Consider the following 13,903-nt stretch of genomic DNA (forward strand, 5'->3'; position numbering starts at 1 on the left):
TGTAAGAACAGGGTGCAGTAGCAAAATAAAAACAACATTTATTATCCAAATATAACACTCACTAGAAAAATTGTGTGTTTTGGTTTGTTTCCTTTATTTTCTATCTCCTTTAAAACAAAATAATACAGATTTGACTTAAACACCCTATAGAAATCAATGTTAGAAATATAATTATTTCCTGATATTAGTTTTTATTAAGGGTTGCCCGGAGCATGTCTTCCTCCTCCAGTTGCTCTGGCCCAGGCCTGCACTATCCAGCTGCTGGGGTGCCCAGGGTCTCTACCCAGGCTGGGGGATGCAGCAGCCACTTTCCCCTCTGCAGGTTCAGCTGGTATCAAAGCTGATCACACATCCCAGAGATACCCGCACAGGACACTGATATGGCCATTTACACAGACTGCTACAGCCAAGGTGCTGCTGTTGCCACCAGCCATGCACAAGATGCACATCACACACCCACACTGACAACCACATCCCCTCCTCCTCTGGGGCTGGCAGGGACATGGGCTGGTTTACACACACCCATAACACTCCCAGTGTGCATAAGCACAAGCAAACTCACCAGTCACCCTGGGTACTAGCACAGGCTCCTCTTCCCCTGCATGTCCGTCACGGGTTTGCATTTCCATCAATTCCCATGCTCTCTCCAGTAGTTGTTGTGTAGCTGTTTTCCAGATGCCCTGAAGACTGTAAACACATCTGAATGATGACAATTTTCCCAAATATACCTGGGCTATGATTCAGAAAAGCAAAACAGATCCTGAAATATTCTAGTGTTTAAAAAGGTGTTTTAAAAGGGTGCTCCAAACCAAGACTTTGAGCACATCACCTCTTTCTGCAGTTGTGGGTTCATGAAGAGCTATAACCACAGTTCATACATGACTACAGACTTGTAATATTATGTAGAGGGAGGTTGCTTTTTAGGTAAAGAAAATGTGCATATGCTTAGAAGCAGGGGGTTTAAGTGAGGGTTTCTAGAACAAAAAGAGTATTTGAGAAAGGTTAAGAGCAGATTAAATTTTCATAGTAGTTGAAACAGTGAGATCAGATACCCATGTTCCACGTAAATAGACTACAGTCACACATCTGTCAAGGTGATGTTTTTGAAGGGTTCTAAAATGCAAACACTGATGGGGAGAGAGATGACAAAATTATAGAGATATACACTGTGAAAGGAAGGGGAAGAAAGTAACAGCTTTTAGTAAAATGTTATGACTGACTTCAGAAATTTATTTATTGGATGTAAAATATCCCTCAGCAATACTTAGTATTTGGAGCTGAGTGGAAAAAAAAAAAAAGATGAATTTTACATCATACTGCCAAGTAGCACCAGCACCAGGATATTACCACAAAACAGTAGTTCAACCTTGACCTTGCTCTCAGGCAAGTGGGAGGTGGGACTGGCAAAAATATATTCCCCACACAAAATAGAGAAAAGAAAGCCTTTGAAATAGGTCTTCAGGGTAGGACACACACACTCTCACCAAAGAAAATCTTTTGTTGAGTAGCAAAACCAAGTTGATGTGCAGCAAAACCAGCTTCTGTTCGTAAACTGATTTTCACCTACACCTGACTGCATCAAGTTGTTCAGCACATTTTTGACAGTCATATCAGCAACCAGGCCTCTGAAACAACTGTCCAAGGAAGTCTGAGCCCACTGATATCGATCTTATTAGCTACAGTAGACCCATAATGGTAGGTATATATAAAAGTCAATAGTTGAACTAATTCTTAAAATGCCTATTCACTGATTTTTTTTCTTTTCCTCCAAGAAACATATTGGATAATTTTATTTTTTTTGCCTTTATTTGTTCATTTGTTGCTTTTTTTTTTTTTTTTTTTTTTTTTTTTTTTTTTTTTAGCTGGCTGCTATAGCACAATTGATGAAATAATTGTTTGCTACGTCATTCTACTCCATCTTCTAGAACCCAGAAGTATATATGCCTCCAGACAGGTGGACCAGGTACTGTATTTAGAAACAGATTATTTTAAGATTGTTCATGTCTAGTGTCGATGACTTATGCATTACATATAAACCTGTTGCAATGACTGTAGTAGTTTTACTTGGGTGGGTAGCTGAGCTCCACTTCAGCTGCTCTTTCCCCCTCCTCAAGGGAAAAGGGGGAGAAAATATGATGAAAAGGGCCCAAGGGTTGAGATAAGGATGGGGAGATCATTCAACTATTATTGTGATGGGCAAAACAGACTCAGAGTAAGGAGACAGTAAGATTTATAGTCTGTTTCTAACAAGCTAGAGAAATGATAAACAAAGGAAAGAAAATAAAAACACCTTCTCCCCATCCACCCTCTTCCACCTCCTCCCCCTAAGTGGTGCAGGGGAATGGGAGAATGGGGGCTGCGATCAGTCCATAGTACTTTGTCTCCGCAGCTCCTTCTTGGTCACTCTCCACCCCTGCTCCAACATGGGTCCATACCACAGGGTCCATCCTTCAGGAACAAACTGCTCCAACATAGGTCCCCCACAGGCAGCAGCTCCTCCCAAAAACCAAAATAAAAATAAAAAATAAAAAAAATAAAAAAAAAGTAAAAATAAAAACAAAACATATAGGTATATAAATATAATATATACATATATATTTATAATATACATATATATATATTATTAAAATATAAATAGGTAAACAAGAATAAAGATAAGTAAAATAAATAAAAATAAAAGTCCTTTCATTACATTCTTATATAATGTTGTACTCTTTATAGTGTACATATAATTTAAAATATCCTTTATTATTTGTATATATTATCTGTACCAGATATGTGTAAAGACAGAACTTTAATTTTGGAAAAAATATTTTTATTAATCTTCTAACAAAGATTTTTTTAGAGAAGATGATAAGTTTCTATGAAATGTTATTATATTTTAAATGAGAACAAATAAGAAAATAAAGTTCATTTCCATGAGAAAATCTTAACACTGAAAGTAATACACCCAGATTTTTTAATCATGTATTTCTTTTAATTTCCCTGCATATTTCAGGAATCAATGAAACTTTAGCATATCATATCTTATTTATCTCTAAATGCAAAACTAATCTAAACAATTAGATGTGCTGTTTTATTTTATTAATTATTTATTTTAAGGTAATATGCATTTCTTATACAAAATATTCTATACAACAGGATAGTATGATAGTGTCTAGTATGATAGCATTATAACCCTCCATTAGGGCCATGTATTTCTTTGAAAGCATCTGTTTAGATTACACTAAACAGCATGTTGTTCAACAGTGCTTCCACACAAAATCCCTGACATGCTGTCAAACTCAGACTTGTAAATTGTCTACTTTGAATTGTTTCTGGCATTGGAGAAAAACTTAATTAGTTTAAATATAACATAGAGGTGGAAACCCACAAATAGGAATAGATAAGCAATTAATTTAACCATCATTTTTAAAAAGGAGTCCTGCATACAACTGTTTTGCAAGATGTCTAAATCCAATACAATGTTTACAACATTCTTTTGATTTAACTTCATAGGAGCAATTATTCTCTTTTAATTCCCAGCACTTTTCCAATGCATGACTGGGTATATAGTATCACATCCATGATTTTGCAGTTCAGGTGATTGAATATTATCTTTCAGAACTGTGTTGCTCTTTAGCTATCAATAATTTCAATGAAACATCATGAGGCTGGGTAGAAACAGATGTGCTAGAAATGTGCAGTGAAACAGTATGACTAGTTCAATTATCTAAAACATTTTGGATACATGCAGCAGAGATAAAGTGGAAAAAAATTCTGAAGATTTTTAAAAACACTAACTCAGATTATATCAAATCCTTATTACCTTGTAATAAGCTGTTATATTGCCAGTAGCTCCTCTCTGAAAACAGCAGCTGTAAATCATATGAACAGTTACAATGCCAATAATATTATTTGAAATAAGTAAAAAAAAATAAAAATAAAAATAAAAATAAAAATAAAAATAAAAATAAAAATAAAAATAAAAATAAAAATAAAAATAAAAATAAAAATAAAAGTAAAGCCTCCCTTCTTTGAAAGCCTGGCTGATTAGACTGTACAGCAAGATCATGCAGGGTGTTACTTCTTTGATCCAATTACAGTAACTATAGTCAAAATTATAGTCAAATAAAAGAGAAAAAAAAGAGAGAGGAGAGGAGAGGAGGGGAGAGGAGAGGAGAGGAGAGGAGAAGTATTAAGTTGAGAGCAGATATCACTAAATAATTAATATATTGGAAAAAGTGTGTGATGGGTGGAAGAATGAGGATAAGCTTTGATCAAAGTAAGTGTTTTGATGCTTTCTGGTAAAAGAAGTAAAAGAAGTTGATTTGCATCAAGCTGAAAATGATCTGACATTATTTAAGGTCCATTTTTTCATTATATTAATTGCCTAATGTGCAATATGTCATTATAAATTAAACTGAAAAGTCAATTTTGAAAGTGTCATGAAAAAATATTTAAAACAATATTGCTTGTCAAATTCAATCCAAAATGGGGTATCCTTCCAGCTCATCCATTCCTCAATAAATACACTATATACCAAAATAAAAACACTATATACCACAAATGCTGGGACTGTGCATTTCATATTAACTAGTCAGAGATGTAAACTTTGTCATATTATTTGTCAGCCTCCTCTAGCTTTTCCTGCTTTGAGCTGGCAGTTACCAGATGATCTATACAGGTTCCTCCCCATTTCCTTCCTTTAGTGATTCTAAGAAATCAAAGATATACTAATATTCCACATATAAATATATGTGGAAATAATGAGGTCCACATTTTTTATTGTTCTAGGCAGTTTGGAATTTTGTTGTTGCCTACCAAACCATTAAGAGCTTAGCATCCTTAATATAACCTTGATAATTACTTGAAACTAAAGGCAATTCCATTTTCACTTTCACCTTCTATTAGAGCTAGAAACCTTGTCTCATTTCCACTATTTAATGGTCTCTTCAATACAGCATAATCTGTCAGACTTAGCTTTCCTTGTCTTTATCAGTGTTCCAAGGACTGCAGTTTTGACAAGTCACCTGTATAGCAGCTCTCCCATTCATTGTCATCACACACAGCAAAATCCACTGAGAAAACTCAGTGATAAGCATAAGAGTAGCCCAGTTTTTAGTATCTACTAAAAATGATATCATGAATAAATTTCAAATTATCAGTTGTATTAGTATCATATTCTGTATTTTAAATGCTTAGTTTTTATGGAACCTACTATAAATTAAATGAATTGAAAGCATTCATTTTAACAGGTCATCACCTCTGTTCATTCCTTCCCCCCCACTTCTTTCCCAAGAGAGTACAGTGAGAAGAGTAAAAGGATGGAGAAATCTGTGCCACAGTCAAAGGAATAATAACAAATAGTATTCATCTTAATATTGAAGTATTTCTCCTTCTTTGCATTATTATTTTCCACAAACCATTAATAGCTTCAAAAACCAAGCTTAAATAACATCTCACAAGTTAGTTTTAAGATTCCAAGCTCTTCAAATCTGCAAAATTGAACTAGAAATGTTGTATGGATGATGTCTCCCCCAGCAGTTATGCTAACCAGCTCTGTCTCATTAGCTGGTTAGCTTGAAGAAAATCTTTGTGGCATATTGGTGTGTCTATGTCTATCTTGATGCAGAATGATGAAGAGTACATAAAAGTTTTTCACTGATTTTAGTTGAGGTTTAATATGTTACTAGAAAGTTATTTTGTTTTCCATAACATTTACTTGATAAAGCAATGTAAATGTTTATTATGCCTTTGCTGGAAAGTATATGTCCTGCCTTGTAAATGAACAGTTTTAGGCCTTTTTGCAAAAGCAGCACGTTTGTATGCACTTTGTATGTGTAGGTGTCTGTTTAAAATCATGTTTAAAGTGCAAATCTGTTTAGATTGACAGTACCTTCACATAAAGAAAGTATATTTTTAAACATGCAAATGACAACACTTTCTCCCATTTGTTCAAGGAAGGTGAAATCATGGCACTTCAGGATCAAGGGAAATTCTCCTTCCCATCTTGCTAACCTAGAGCCCATGGGCCCTTAGACACAGAGCTTGCTTCTTTCCCAGACTGATAAAGCCAGGCAGCAGTGCTTCCTGGTTCTAGGTCCAATCAGTAGTGAGAATGAACACATAGCCCCAACATACCAACAGAGCAACACAAAGAGCAGTACCTTTTCAGACAAAGGTGATGCTCATGCAAACATAACAATATCTTATATCTTGCTCCTACTTAGTGGCACATCAGGTTTATAGCCCATAAGCAAACCCTACACCTCCATACTATCCCACATAATAGATCTCTCTGGTAACTGGTGTGGATCTGTGATCTCTCCATCAGCTGATTCTGTGATCCTTTCAGTATTGTGCCCACAGACCAAACATGCACCTAGTTATCAGTTTGCTTATATATAATAAGAAACTTTTAACCATTTTATTTTTTTTCCTTTTCTTTCCATTTTGATTACACCCTAGTGCTATTTTCCCATTTTCCACACCTTTGTCTCTTCTTCAAAAAACTCTGCAAATTCCTACCATCCTCTCAAAACATCCCTTCAGTTTGCTTTTTCCTATGACAATTATAATTAACTTGTTTCTCTCTTTTTAGTCAGTTATTTTGTTCTGGCTGAAGTTCTGCAAGGCTGTGCATGGGAAGCTCCTTCCCTGGCCCATCCATCAGTGACCTAAGGATTCCAGTCTTCATTGTATTCCTTATCTACAGCTTGCCAGGTTTTGTATATCTCTGCATTTTATTAATTACTTTCATAGTCTTTTGCATTTGTCTTTTATGCTGAAAGCCATTAAATAGATATCCTTCAAAACAAAACATATTGCTGTCAAGCTCAATGCCCGAATGTCCTTCCTTTGTGAAGCCTCCTCTTTGCTGCTTTCTTATATACAATTAATCACAAGTGTAACATGCTGATTAATTCAAGAGAGTATTGTTTCCCTTCCTACCCCTAATCAGGATCATCTAGTCTTCCTTGTGTCATCTTGTGTCTTTGACAAAGCTCCCAAATATTATTGTCTCAATTTATTGGTCCCTGTCTCTAATTTCTGCTTCAAAGATCTCTGTATATTCTGTGGCTCATTCCCTGACATAATAGTTATCAATATTTATGACTCTACATGCTGATACACAGTAAAAAGGGCAACTTTATATTCCTTTATTTCTTCATAAATTTGTACAGAGGGAAATTTAATAATTTAGCATGTTTAACATGTTTAGCACATATCTGCAGATAGTGTTTAGATAATGTTTGTAAAACTTAGAAGTAAAAGGTATGGTTGAATCTTGGCAATATAAGTCTTGCAGATGTACTTTCAGCTTTGCTGCTCATATAAAATTATTTAAAAATAATTATTATATGGCTGTTTTACCCAGAAATTGTATAAATATATACTTTTGATTTCATAAATGTCCATAGTAGTATTGCTTAATGTAAATATGACAAGGTAAAGCATTTCATATATAAGGTGGAATTTTTGCAAGTTTTTTTTTTTTTTTTTTTGATAGATATAAACTCTTCCGTTACTCATTTATTCTCCAATAAACATGTCAGAAAAAAATAGTGTCTACAATTTCTTAACCATCAAGTAGCCTAAAATATGGTAAGTCTTAAATGCAGTTGTAAGTTCTCGCAACAAAAATCTCTTCACTCAAGGGGTTTTAGTACCTAAAGTCCAAGTGTCCTGGCTGCTAAGTAAATCCATAGAATTAAAAACTCCAGCTTGTTCTAAAGGTGTGCAAGACATTTTCTTTTGCTGACCTGAGACAGCCCTGTGCAAGACAGAGCTTGTAGACATCAATAGGCTGCTAAACACATTGAAAGTAAGATATTCTGGTCCATGTTCCAAAATTCTCCGTAAATATCTGGAGTAAAATACCAACCCTAAAACAGTCACTGTGTCAATGGTAATATTGCTTTATCTTTATTTCCTTTTCTTTTTTTTTTTTTTTTTTTTTTTTTCTTGTAGAGACAGATTTCCAGGTGTGAATTTTTAGAAGCAAAAGTAGACTTAACGCAGGTTTCCACTTCTTATCCTTCAGTTATTCTCTCTGAATATCTTATGAATAATACAACACAAAATGATGACTGGATGTTGTGGTAGGTTTTATTAAATATTTCTTTAAATATACATATCTATAGGAATATTATGACGAGCTGCAGCAGCTCTGCATGATAGAGAAAAAAAAAAAACAGAAGAAAAAATATATCTGCATTTAAAAAAAAAGAAAAGGCAAAATTTTCAAGTACAATTAAAAATGTTAGTTTGATATTTTTCCACATCTCCACCAGAAAATAATCTTTTCTTAACTTATCTTTCCATTATTTGACATTTGCTACATTCCCTTCAGCTCAAGAGGATCTGAATTTTCTTTAAACTGATACTGATTTATGTTAAAAATATTTTATTAATTTGGTAATCTTTATTAAAGGCTTTCAAAATGAAACAGAACTGTCCCCTGGGAAATACACTCAGCTGACCAATTCTAAAATAGAATGCTTTATAATGCCAAAAGGTGGCATGAGGGTGAATTTCTTACTGATCTGAGATGCACTGCATACTACCATACCTACAGCCATATTTTTAATGATAATTTATTACTACTGAGAAGGGGAAAAGGAGGTCAAATCTGTCAACTGGTTCAGTGAGCATGTGCTGTTACTTGTTTTCTTTCTCAGTTTTTGCAGAGATGATGGATAGGAAAAATAAAGCATAATGCATTCTCAAGGTTGCCAGGAGCAACTAATGCTTCCAAATTGGTATTCATGTTTTATTACATCTTAAATTTCAGCACCTTAAAAACAATAACAGAAATTGCATTTTCACAAAGAATCTTCCTTCAGGGAATGTACTTCAAGTTTACTGTCTTTTTTTCTGATGTCTTTGTCCATGTATTACAAACTCCTTGTTTCAAAAAGAATATAGATTTATCTTCACATATATATATGTTCAAAGACAGGTGCATATAATTCCATGTTCCTTAAAGCTTATAAATTTAATTCCTGTAAGGTATATATATAGGATCCTAGCAAGTCTTTTAGAGAATTCTTTAGAGAAGCTTTAAGGAACAGTGAATTATCTATGCACTTATGAAACACATGAAATATGAGCTTGATCCAAGGAAAACTGAATTTTAAAGGAGGACTTCACTCAGGTAATGCTGAGTTCCCTGATCACCTTTCCCTTTTGAGAACCAAAAGGTTCTATTTGGCACTGTTTCTTTCTGTCTTTACCTGGAATCTACATCTTTACAGAGACATAGCCAAGCAGTTTCCACAAAGCAAGAAACAGAGTGAAGAAAGAATATTTGTCTAGCATTGTTATTAAGCAGATGCACAAGTATTTTTAATTAAAAACAAAAAAAAGTCAGTAGCAATCAATTGATTCAATACAATTTCTATCACATGAATATGTTATAAGGCAAATTCTTAAGCTCTAATTTGTTCAAAACTTGAATGTAGCTGTCATACTGGTATGAAGAATATTAGACAGTACAAAAGATATAGAAATGAATGGCTGGAGAAAGAAAAAGAAAAAAAGAGTAATAATATCTTTGAAGCTGAGAATCTCTTACTAGTCAAGGAGGGTAATACAAGTTACACTGATTTTAATAAAATTTTTTTATTTTTGAAGTTTTTAATAAAAAATCATTGACCAGAAAACTTTCTATATGTTACGAACATCAGAATAATTTGACTTATACAGCTAACAACTTATTAGAAGAAAAGGAATATTCAGATAAAGTCCTTTTTCTTACTATATGTTCTTATATCTTTGTGGAAGCAATGACAGGTAACCTGGGAGGAATACAGACACTGAGCAGCCAGGGATCAAATTAGGAAAACTAACTCCTGGATAGAATTGAATCCCAGATAGAAGAGCATCAAAGGCAACAAGAAGGGCTTCTACAGCAAGTACCTCAGTGACAAAAGGAAGACAAGAAAATATGGGCCCTCTCCTAAAATAAACAGGAGACCTGGCTACCTGGGACCATGAAAAGGCCAAGGTACTGAATGCCTCATTCTTTACCAGTGAGACTGGCTTCAGAAATACCAGGTTCCAGAGGCCAGATTGAATGGCATATACCTTTACGGAAGCAGATCAGGTCAGAGGATATTCAAACAAGCTGTAATGAGTGGCATGGCCCAGGAGTCAATACTGGTTACAGTACTGTTTGACATCTTCATTAACAACCTGGATGAAGGAGTAGAGTGTACCTTCAGTAAATTTATAGATATCATGAAACTGGGGAGAAGTCTGACTCACCATAAGGCCACACAGCCATCAAGAGGGACTCTGACAGGCAGAAGAGGTGCACTGACAAGAATCTCATGAACTTCAATAAAGAGAAGTGCAGTATCCTGCACAGTATCCTTCCAAACTGAACCCGGTATTCAAGCCTCACCAGAACAGAGTACAGGGGACGATCACCTCCCTGGCCCTGCTGGCTACACTATTCCTGATACAAGACAGGATGCTGTTGGCCTTTTGGCCACCTGGGCACACTGCTAGCTCATGTTCAGGCGAGCATCAATCAGATCCTTTTCAGATCCTTTTCCTCTGCACAGTTTTCCAGACACTCTGCACCAAGCCTATAGCGCTGCATGGGGCTGATGTGGCTAAAGTGCAGGACCCAGCACTTAGCCATGTTAAAATTCATCCCATTGGCCTCTGCCCATTGACTCATCCTGTCCAGATCCCTCTGCAGGGCCTCCCTACCCTCCGGCAGATTGACATTTTCCCCCAGCTTGGTGTCGTCTGCAAACTTAACTAAGGGTACATTCAATTCCCTCATCCAAGTCATCAATAAAGATATTAAAGAGGATGGGCCCCAACACCATGTACCTGTCCAAGCCATGGGCTGCCAGCTTCTCCAAGAAAATGCTGTGGTAGGCTCACTAACTAACTGAGTCAGGAACCTGCCTTCTACACAGTCCAGGAAACTTCTAGACTGCTTCCTCAGGGCTGTACTGTATTTCCAGCATGTTTGGGATGTTGAAGTCCCCCATGAGGACAAGCGCTGGCAATTGAGCAACTTCCGCCAGCTGCTTATAGAACACCTCATCCATCTCTTCATCCTAGTTTGGCGGTCTATAACAAACTCCCACCACCTTGTTGGCCAACCCCCCTGATCCTTATCCAAAAGGGCTCTATTTTATAATTCCCAACCCCAAGGTCAACAGCACTGAAACACCCTCTAATATAGAGAGCCATGCCACAGCCCCTCCTGAGTTGCCTGTCTCTTCTGAAGTGCTTGTAGCCATCCTTCACAGCACTCCAGTCATGGGATTGGTCCCAACATATTTCAGTGTCTACACTGGTTTGTGTATACATTGAAACACTAGATGTACACATAACCACACACTTCTGTATGGCCTCTAGCCATCAACACCAAAATCTCAGCATTCCAAATATGCGGATCCCTCAGAGGACTCTGAAATACCAGGCTCATAGGGCAATTTTGTTATTTCTATTCAGACACATCCTTACAGTACCTAAGGAAACACAATTAGATTTCATCATCAACTTTTGCACTAATAAATGTTGACAAACAGGAAATTACTCTTCCTGTCAGATTTAACAAATCAAATCATATCATTACATGAAAAAGTTGATTGCTGTTATCAGTCTATTTTCTATGCTAGCAGTGTAACTGTGGCTGTTGTGAATTATAAACTAATTTCCACTATTCCTTAACAAAGTTTGCCTGACCTATCTTTTGAGCAGCCACTCTGATTTAGCACAAGTGAATCTCACACTGATGAAAAAGGAGAAAGACAGTCTAGTGTCATTTTTTGGTGCACAGCTGTGTGATGGCTAGAGTCTTTAAACTGGAGGCAAAACAGGTTGAGGTGTGACACCAAAGGCAGTAAGAATCTGTTTCTTAGTGATAGACAAGATGATTTTACTATTTCTCACTCTATTATACTCTTCTTTCCAAAAATAAATAGATTTTTTAAAATAATAATATACATCTAAAAGCAAGGTTTTCAGAACATACCCATTGACTGAATCTGTTTGCATATTTCAAGATTTATAGAAAAACCGCTAACTAGTAATGATGAATAATTATAAACAAACACTTAGGAACATTTTTTCTCGTCGTTGAAGCATAGTGTGGTGGTTTTACTCAGGTGGGCAGCTGAGCTCCACAACCACTCTCTCACTCCCCCTCCTTGAGAAGGGGAAGAAAATATGATGAAAAGGGCCCAAGGATTGAGATAAGGATCACTCAACAATCATGGCAGGCAAAACATAGAGTCTTTCAGAGGATTTTAAGGAAAATTATTACATATAACTAACAAGTGGGAAGCAAATAACTAATAAGTGAGAAACAAAGAAAATATATATATATATTTTCCATTCTCAAATGTGCTCTCACAGAGGCGCAAACAACATTGCTTATTGGCTTAGCTCTGGGCAGCAGTGAGGTCCTTAACATGGGGCAGGTTCTGATTCTTCTCACAGAAGCAACAACTGCAGCCCTCTGTTATCAAAACCTTGCCACATAAACCCAATACACATTGGTAGTAAATATTTTTCCCTCATTATTTATCATACTGTCTCAATGTAATTTGTATGAAAACTTGTACCTCATTTCAGATAAGGTTTTCTTATTGTGAGATATGTTCATCTGATTTGTGTCAGTATGGAACAATGTTAGGGCTGCATGGTATGATGAATGTGACCTTCTGTCTTACATACCCTTGTATAACCACAAGTCTAAGAAAAACAGAGTGGTTAATGTACATAATTCTTGTATCTTGCAAAGGAATGTTTTAGCAATTTGTGTCAATAGAGAGCTTGAAGGGAATTGTATTTTTAGGCTTTTCCTTGAAGTCTCTGATATCTGGGGGGTTTCAGAATAACTGCTAACTATTATGACTGTTGCATGGGACACTATGCAAGTTTCTGATATCTGACCAGGAGATTAAGGAGACGGGGAGAGCTGAAGAACAACTAAAAGACAAAGCTTGCAGGGGACATTGCACAAGTCTCTGACATGCAGCCAAGTTGGACAAAAGAGAAGGACAAGAGGGAGGAAGACTATGAGCCTTCAGCATGAGAGACCCCCAGAGACCCCCAGAGGGATCACCAGAGACTGATACGCATGCTTCAGTAGGAGGGTTTGGATTCTGGAAACTAATTATAATAACCCTGTTTTTTTCAGAAGTAGTAATGAATATGTATTAACCTAGGAGCATAAAAATCAGCTGCTTGATGTAACTGGTGTGCGTCTTGGTGGAGCAGAGACTCCCGGAGCATCCAGCGCTGTTTGCTTACCTCTATTCCTTTAATAAATTGTAAACTTTGATTATAGTCCTATTTTGAAGACTGAGCCATTTATTATATTATTGTCCAGTAGTCATAGACAAATTTGGCAGAAGTAATACAAAAGTAACATTCTGGAAAAGCATGTGTATTTTTACTTGCACCAACAAAGATTTTGTTCTTAACAGATATTAAGTTTTGTCCCCACCCTAACATTTTCCCACCCTTTAGGAACTATTTTATTGCAAAATAATGCTAGGATAATTTTGCTTAAAAGACATTTTTTGATAGCTCCAGCAGAAATAGCCTTTTTCTTTGAACACTGCAGTGACAAAAAGTCAGGTAGAAATCAGTATTACATAAGTGAGCATAACTATGCCAATATACATTATCACTGATCACTTTTAACTTCTAAGTCTGAATTCTGAATAACTTTATGTTGTAGTTTAACCAGGGAGACAGTTAAGCACCAAACAGCCACTCTCTCACCCACCTGCCCCACCCAAATGGGCTGGGGGAGAGAATTGAAACAAAATAGTAAAAGTTCATGGGTCAAGATTTACCCATTATTTAATAGTGTTTTTAAAAGGAAGAGAAAATAATACAACTTACAATAATAATAATAGTAGAACAATATACAAAACAA

At 36.0% G+C, this 13,903-nt stretch overlaps 1 long non-coding RNA gene across 1 annotated transcript in view; it reads right to left on the bottom strand.

The window, feature by feature from the left end:
* Positions 1-3,749: 3,749 nt before the first annotated feature.
* LOC140003135 (uncharacterized) overlaps positions 3,750-13,903 on the bottom strand; it is an 81,287-nt gene continuing 71,133 nt past the window's right edge. Inside the window, exon 4 of the long non-coding RNA XR_011811151.1 lies at positions 3,750-3,857. This is a non-coding gene — a long non-coding RNA (uncharacterized lncRNA). The remainder of the gene's footprint in view (positions 3,858-13,903) is intronic.

This window comes from Anas platyrhynchos, chromosome 8, assembly GCF_047663525.1.
Source record: "Anas platyrhynchos isolate ZD024472 breed Pekin duck chromosome 8, IASCAAS_PekinDuck_T2T, whole genome shotgun sequence".
NCBI lineage: Eukaryota > Metazoa > Chordata > Aves > Anseriformes > Anatidae > Anas > Anas platyrhynchos.